Source organism: Aotus nancymaae, unplaced genomic scaffold, assembly GCF_030222135.1.
Source record: "Aotus nancymaae isolate 86718 unplaced genomic scaffold, 86718_ANA_hifiasm-v0.15.2.pri h1tg000010l, whole genome shotgun sequence".
NCBI classification, from domain to species: domain Eukaryota; kingdom Metazoa; phylum Chordata; class Mammalia; order Primates; family Aotidae; genus Aotus; species Aotus nancymaae.
In genome coordinates, this window is record NW_026988421.1 from 48,912,725 (window position 1) to 48,920,681 (window position 7,957).

The 7,957-nt window shown below is 33.0% G+C and overlaps 1 non-coding gene across 1 annotated transcript; it reads right to left on the reverse strand.

Moving 5' to 3' along the window:
- Window positions 1-263: 263 nt before the first annotated feature.
- On the reverse strand, window positions 264-332 carry LOC135274104 (small nucleolar RNA SNORD2). Its single transcript, XR_010341912.1, has one exon. It is a non-coding gene; the product is annotated as a small nucleolar RNA SNORD2 (small nucleolar RNA).
- Window positions 333-7,957: the final 7,625 nt, after the last annotated feature.

The following is a 7,957-nucleotide window of genomic DNA, read 5'->3' on the forward strand; positions in this document are numbered from 1 at the left end:
AATCAAATTGACACTCAATATTAACCTTCACATATGTTTAGCATGTTTTTCAGTACACAACTTAATAGCTAACTTTTATTGTGTACTTAGCAAGTGTTAGAAACTATTCTAAATATTTTATATGCCTTATATCAGTTAATCTAGTGAGGTAGGTGGTGGTGTTTTTTTTTAAGCATGGTACATATTTACAAATCCCACATCAAAACGTCACTTCTATTCACACCATGTATTCCATTTAGAACATAAACTATGCTCAAATAATCAAGTGATCAGCAATGAGTATTCTCTTCATTTCAGATCATTCTCAAAAGATGACTGCCATCATTTCATCAGATAGTTTATTTTAAATAAATACACTGAGACAATTTAAGAAAGCTACTCAAAATTCAAAATCAGTAAGAGGCAGAGCAAATATTTAGACTCAAGTGATTTGGCACCAAAGCCCTTAATCTTAACTTTAAATAATACTGAGCTTGCTAGTAGAACACCAGTTACTGTATTAGTACAATGAATTAATATTTAGTACTTACCGAAAATCTGCTGAAATGTTGATATTTGGGTTAATTTCTGACCATTTCTGATGAAGTCATAAGGAAAAATTAAGTCTTCACTGTAGAACATTTTTATGTTAAAGATGGAACATTGGGCTAGCATGGGTGACATGTTTGACTCAGAGTCTGAACATATATTGTCTTTCTTTGAGTTTGACCTTCAGCTTAAAAAAAATAGAAGACATTCACCCTTTCCTTGTGTTCAACAAAAGTCAAATGAGCAGTGAAAACTGAGTCATGATTCACTGTTCAGCTGAAACAAGAGACCTTCAGAAAGACCACCATTTTTCTGAATACTATCAATACTAACCTAGAAGTCAAAGTGAATTATTTGACTGTTTGATGCTGTGAGAGAATCATTGGTGGTAAACTCTGAAACATTGAAAATAGTTATAAATTATCTTCTTCCTTTTATAGTTGTCACACACTTAAGTATTTGTGAGGAATAAAAAGATCAGAGCTGAATGTACTCAACAGACAAAAGAAATCAATTCAAGAATGTAATGAAGCAAATACAAAGAAAGCAAAACAACTGATAGGAACCAGGGAAGATTTGTTTTAGGTCTGTGGGACCAAAGTAATCAAAAAGAAAATAGCTCAGCTGGAAACAGAGGTATTTTGTTTCTCCTGATTGAATTATCTGGTCAATAATAGGTGCAGAAAACAGAGGAGAAGACCAAACATCTTATTTGGTCCTACATTTTGTAACATGTGCATAAAAGTGGAAAATATAGCTTCCTAACAAGGACGAGACTATAAAGCAAACAATTAAGGCCTAAAGTCTAAAATCTTAAAATACTGGACCCAAAGAAAACTTAGAGTGCATCTGACCCATGCTCTTTTTGATAGCTATAAATCTCTAATCAAATGTTTTCTCATACATCCATGATAATTAATAATTTTATTATAAACACTTTTAATATGATCTAAGAGCAAAGTGCTAACAATTTCTATATATTATTTTTTCATAGTGCAAGTTCAGAGAAGAGACAAACTTTGAAAATTTACAATCTGACCCATATAAGAAAAGAACTGGCATAATATTTTTAAAAAATAGAGTTTGGGGTTACAAGTGCAGTTTTGTTGCATGGATATATTGCATAGTGGTGAAATCTGGGCTTTTACTGAATAATGAACATTGTACATAATAGGTAATTTTTTAACCCTCTTACTCCTCCCACCCTCCCACCTTTTAGAGTTTCCAATGTCTATTCTTTCACTCTAACAGGAGTTATTATTATTATTGTTATTGATCAGACAATGCATTCTTGCTTGTGCCTCCTAAGAATAAGATAAAGTAGAAGCTAGAAATTTGAGGACAATGCCAAATAATCTGCCTTAACTCTGAAGATCTGCCAGATAAAGTGGACTTAAAGGACAATCCTCTTCACACAGAAATCTCTGCTTTAATGAAAGAAATAAAGCAAGATAGTTAGTAGGTTGGTAAACAAGTAATTGCAGTTTTGCCATTACTTGTGCACCAACCTAATAGTTCTTATCCAGTCACTTACTATGGCTGCTTAAATAAGATGATAGGCAGTCCTTGCTGTAGGATCAAGAGTAATCTGCCAGCTTTAGTACTGATGAAGACTACTGCCCTTTCTAGGTCTCATGTAATCTGTTTTCCCCACTCAATCTGACCCAACAACTCTGATTTTGACTTCTATTACTGAAACTGTGACCTTCCACATGGCTTGAACATCTGGATATTAAGTCCTACATTATAAACATAACCACATTATTTACGATTCCTGCCCATTATGTATAGTGAGTACATAAAAGCAAAACCCAGCTTTCTTGTTGGACTGCAAATTTGCCATTGTGCAAAATTGTGGTCTAAAAACTTGGCCATTCTTGACCTGAGATTGGTAACTCTTAACTTGAAGCAGTCCATAATCTGGTCCTAACAGTTTCTGAGTAAATGGAATAACTTCCCTTAATTTTAGTGATAATTAGATAATTCAATAAATGAGACCAGTACCTCATAACTAAAGAGTTGGAATCCAGAAACTTTAAGGTACCAAAGAGTAAACACAAGTATGCATGGTGCTTATTAAAAACGCAGATTTAAAAGCCCTGGCCTGTACCTATTGAATACAATTGTTCAAAGTCATCTTCAATAATTCACTTTCATATACATGTTTCCTTATTTTGTGATTATCCCTGCTGTAAGCAGGACATAGCAGATTGTGTAGTACTATAATGGAAAAGCATTCTCTTCTATGAGTTAAACTAATTAAATCAATATACAGACAGTGGTAAAGGAACAGCTTATATACAGGAGCAGTTTTACCTCAATCAGTCTGTCTAAAGCATGTATGCAGATACTGAAGGAGTTCAGCAGCACAAAAGAAAATGGCAGCAGTGAATAGGGCTTAATGTTGAATAAAAGAGATAGGACCACATTCTTCACCAAAATGTTTTCACAGTTATATGGCAGAGACATTTTTTCTGGCTTCTCCATGTTTTGAGTTAAATATCTATCCAGTTATCCATTTGTATTTGTTGTCACTCCACTCATATCAGCTAAATTTTTGATTATAATAGATGTCATGGCTATCTTGATTTTGAGGTAGGAAGTGGTCTAGGAAGCACTATGGCATTCTTCCCATTTAGAGCCCACATCCCGCCCTGTAAATATGTGAACTGGAATGACTATAAATAAACATTATTAATCAGCCTCATGTGAATCTATCACTGAGCATCTGATTGTCCCTGGTTGAATTGGTTTCTGACATAAAAGAATAAGGATCTGATCTTGGTGTATAGAAGATGCACCCTGTGGAGTCGATGGCAGCTGGTTGTCAGACTTCCCTCCTGTCACACTATGGACCACACAATATTCTTCAAAACATTTGTAATTAGTCTCCAACTGTCAATTTAAAGCATCTTTCTTTGTATGTGACAACAGAATGTAATACAGTCATCCTCAGTATCTGTGGGGGATTGGTTCCAGGGCCCCTGTGGATACTAAAATCCAGGGAAGCTCAAATCCATTATATAAAATGGCATATTATCTGCATATAATCTATGCACATTTTCCATCATACTTTAAAACATTGCTAGATTATGTATAATACCTAATACAATTAAATGCTATGTAAATAGCTGTTATGCAGTGTTGTTTAAAAAATAATATCCATTTTGAAAATCTATATCTGTTCAATGTAGGCCCAATTTTTTCCAAATATTTTTTAACTTGTGGTTGGTTGAATCTATGGATGCAGAACCCACAGATACCAAAGGCCGACTGCATTTAAGACATAGAGTAATAATTGATAAAATATTTTTCCTACCTCATTTTCAGTTTCTTTATAAGAAAAATGGGGCTAATAATAGAACTCACCTCATAGAATAATTTGAAGATAAGTGAGAGAGTAGATGTAACACTTAGAAGAGTGCTTGATGTATTAAGTATGCAATTAATATTAGTTATACTTATTATGTTATATGACAATTACTGTTGTTCCACTATGATATGGGGTCAGGCAATTCATAGAGTATTGCTACCTTGACAGAATATACGGAAAGAGCCAGATAGTGGGGGCTTAAGCTAAGCATTGTTTTCATGCTACTAATTCACTGGTTTTCTTACTTGACCCCCAGATACCAGACCTTTTGCCTGCTGTTCCTGACATTTGATGGTGACTTTATGTACAGCAGATATCCTGCATATTATTTCCCAAGAAATCAACATCCTATAATAATCTCTAATGCACAAAATTAAAATGTTGACTATTGTTTAGCTATCTTAATCTTGGCTTCGTTGCTCATACTTGATGTCAAGAAAGTTGGAGGATAATGGTTTAACCAGGTCCATGATGAATCTTTACTTTTGAAGAATAAATATGAAAGTATTTAATTTTTTTTATAAAATCCACTACCTCCTTTTACTAATATGTTTAATACCCCTTCGCTATTCCTTAAGAATACTTTGGACAGGTTCCATAGCTTTTCTTTAATTTTCATCTTGCCAAATTTTTTTTCTCCTGCTCTGATCAGCACAGGGCTGGAGATTTTCTTATTGGCTATTACGGTATCCTTTTGGGTTGGCGCTAAGCAAGAAAATACTTGAGTGTTTTTTTCTCCCTGAAGATAATTGTTTCTCTCCAGACATTGGGTAAGTGATTTGCCCTTCAACATCAGCTTTCAGGTCGTTTTAAGAAAACATAAATTTTCAATTTGTTGAGCATTATTCTCATTGTAAGGATAGGAAAGAGTTCATCCCAGATCTTTTGTTTTGTTTTGTTTTTTATTTTATTTTAGGTTCTGGGGTACATGTGCAGATCATGCAGGATTGTTGCATACGTATATACATGGCAAGGTGGTTTGCTGCCTCCATCCCCCCATCATCTATATCTGGCATTTCTCCCCATGTTATCCCTCCCCAACTTCCCTGCCCCCTGCTGTCCCTCCCCTAACCGCCCCCAACAGACCCCAGTGTGTGATGCTCCCTTTCCTGTGTACATGTGTTCTCATTGTTCAACACCCACCTATGAGTGAGAACATGTGGTGTTTGATTTTCTGTTCTTGTGTCAGTTTACTGAGACTAATGGTTTACAGATTCATCCATGTCTCTACAAAAGACATGAACTCGTTGTTTTTTATGGCTGCATAATATTCCATGGTGTATATGTGCCACATTTTCCTTGTCCAGTCCATCATCGATGGGCATTTGAGTTGGTTCCAGGTCTTTGCTATTGTAAACAGTGCTGCAATGAACATACGTGTGCATATGTCTTTATAATAGAATAATTTATAATATTTTGAGTACATACCCACTAATGGGATTGCTGGGTCAAATGGAATTTCTATTTCTAGATCTTTGAGAAATTGCCACACTATCTTCCATAATGGTTGAACTAATTTACACTTCCCACAAAAGTGTAAAAGCATTCCTGTTTCTCCACGTCCTCTCCATCATCTGTTGTCTCCAGATTTTTTAATGATTGCCAATCTAACTGGCATAAGATGGTATCTTTAGATCATCATATTAACATCTAAAATTGTGTCTTATATTTTATTTAGTCTCTCTTTATAATGTATAGCATCACTAAAAGAATACAGTATTCACATATGAAAACACATATAGGCCAATGACATAGAGCAGAAAATTCAGAAATAGCCCAACTACATTTGGGAATTTAATACACAATAAAGTTGTCAACTCAAATTTATGGAAAAAAGATGAACTGTCAATAATTAGTGTTAGGATAACTAACAAAACAGAAGAAAATAACGTAAAGCACCATTTTTTCTCCTCATATATTTGAATAAATTTCAAGTAGATTTAGAGATTTGCATTTAAAAAACTAAACTACAATATAAATACAATAAAATAAAATTTTCACAAAATAGAATAAAAAACCATGAGGGAACCCCTTTATAAGCTGGGAGTTTAAAACACTTGTGGGTATGGCTAAAAATAAAGATATAAGGGAGAAAGAGGAAAAGATGTGAGTATAAACCCTGTTTAACTTGTTGATTCTAATACACAGACAGATAATGGAAGCCAATTTACAGGAGTAAACCTAAGAGATGTTTAGAAATTAAAATTTTTGAGGAAACTGAAAATATTCAAGATAATTGTAGGTAAATAGTAATGGAAAATGTAATTCAAAAGAGATTTAATAAGTTATAATAAGTAATTAGAAAGAGTAAGCCTTAAAGTAGTATTTTAGAAAGGTGCAACAGTTGATTGTATGCAATTTCAGCTTCATATGTATCTCTACTAAAGTGGGAAGAACAAAATAAAGAAAAGTGTTTTAAAATATAAATTTATCTTTTCTTTCATTTTCTTTACAATTTTATTATTATTATTATTATTATTATTATTATTATTATTATTATTATTATTTGAGACAGGTTCTTGCTCTGTTGCCCAGGCTGGAGTACATGGCACAACATTGGCTCTCCAAAGCCTCCACTTCCTGGGCTCAAGTGATTCTCCCAACAGCCTCCCAAGTAGTTTCGACTACAGACATGCACCACCACACCCTACTAATTTTGTTTATTTTTTTTAATAGAGATGCAATTTCACTATATTGCCCAGGCTGGTCTTAAACTCCTGGACTCAAGCAATCCTTTTACCTTAGCCTCCCAAAATCCTGGGATTAGAGGGGTGAGCCACTGTGCCTGGCTAAAATATGGATTCTAAAAGGTTAAAATAAATTAAACAAACATAACTTTCTTACAAATATAGAAAGAAGAGTGTGTTTTAAATATTTACTTAAGTAATGCATTTACGGAACACCTAAAAGGAAATGTTGGTTCAAAGGAGTGTAGGAGAAATAAAGTTATTAATAGGTACTGAAAGAAAGAGTACAAAATAATAATGCCAAAATCGACCCAATACTTATTAATGTTCCACAAGGCAATAAAACCGTAAACTTTGGGAATTACCTTTTCTTAGGGTATAAATCATTTGTATCTCTACAGGACCAAATCCATTTGACTTATTATTTTCTAAATATCATTTGCACTATTATCATTTTTCTACAAGTTAATATCAACCTTTACAGAGTTGTAAAATATCCTATACAATAGCAAATAGTAAGTTAAAGAAAACTGCATAACCACAGACAAATTAATCTTTGAATGGGACTGTTAGATCTACCCACTAAGCTTTAGTAAAACACTGAAAGGATACTCCATTATAATTTTGCTTATTTCCAAATTTTGGAAATTTATGTCTTCTTAACAATCTATTTCAAGCATGAATAATAATGAATAAATGTTTAAACACTACCAAATATGTAGTATCTGTTTTGTTACACTTCTAAGCTTTAAGGTCTTTTCAAGAAACAGCTCTTTGACCTATTTACATTTTAAGATATTGAATAGTATCAGTCTAATTATTGTACTTGTGTGTTTCAGCTCCTTCAAAAAATTATCATTTACAAGGTAATTTAAAATTTTGAAAATAAATATTTATAAAAATATATTTACATCTCCCTAGTATTTATTACCTTCAATATTATACTAAGAATATATATTTTTTATTTTAATATCTTTTTCACAAGATCATATAAAATGTAATAGCATTTTGGAAAAAAATACAAAGCACACCAAAGTCATAGTACAGGATTTATTACCTTTAATAAAAGTATTAACTACACTAATAGAATCATATTATTGCTGACTTAATGCATCTGTTATGAGCATCACACCAAAACACTTTATACTCAGTGGAATGCTAAAATGCCTTAAGCTCAGGAAAGACATTCAAAATGCTCTTTTAAAGGGCATACTTATAAGGGTGAAGAAGTGCGATGACTGAATATGGTTTAAAATTTCCCATTTTAAGTTAAGGACATGATGATAAAGAAAACATTGTGACTTTCTAACAAGTATGTAGAGGTTTAATATGTATATGTATATGTGTACATTAAACATTTCATCATTCT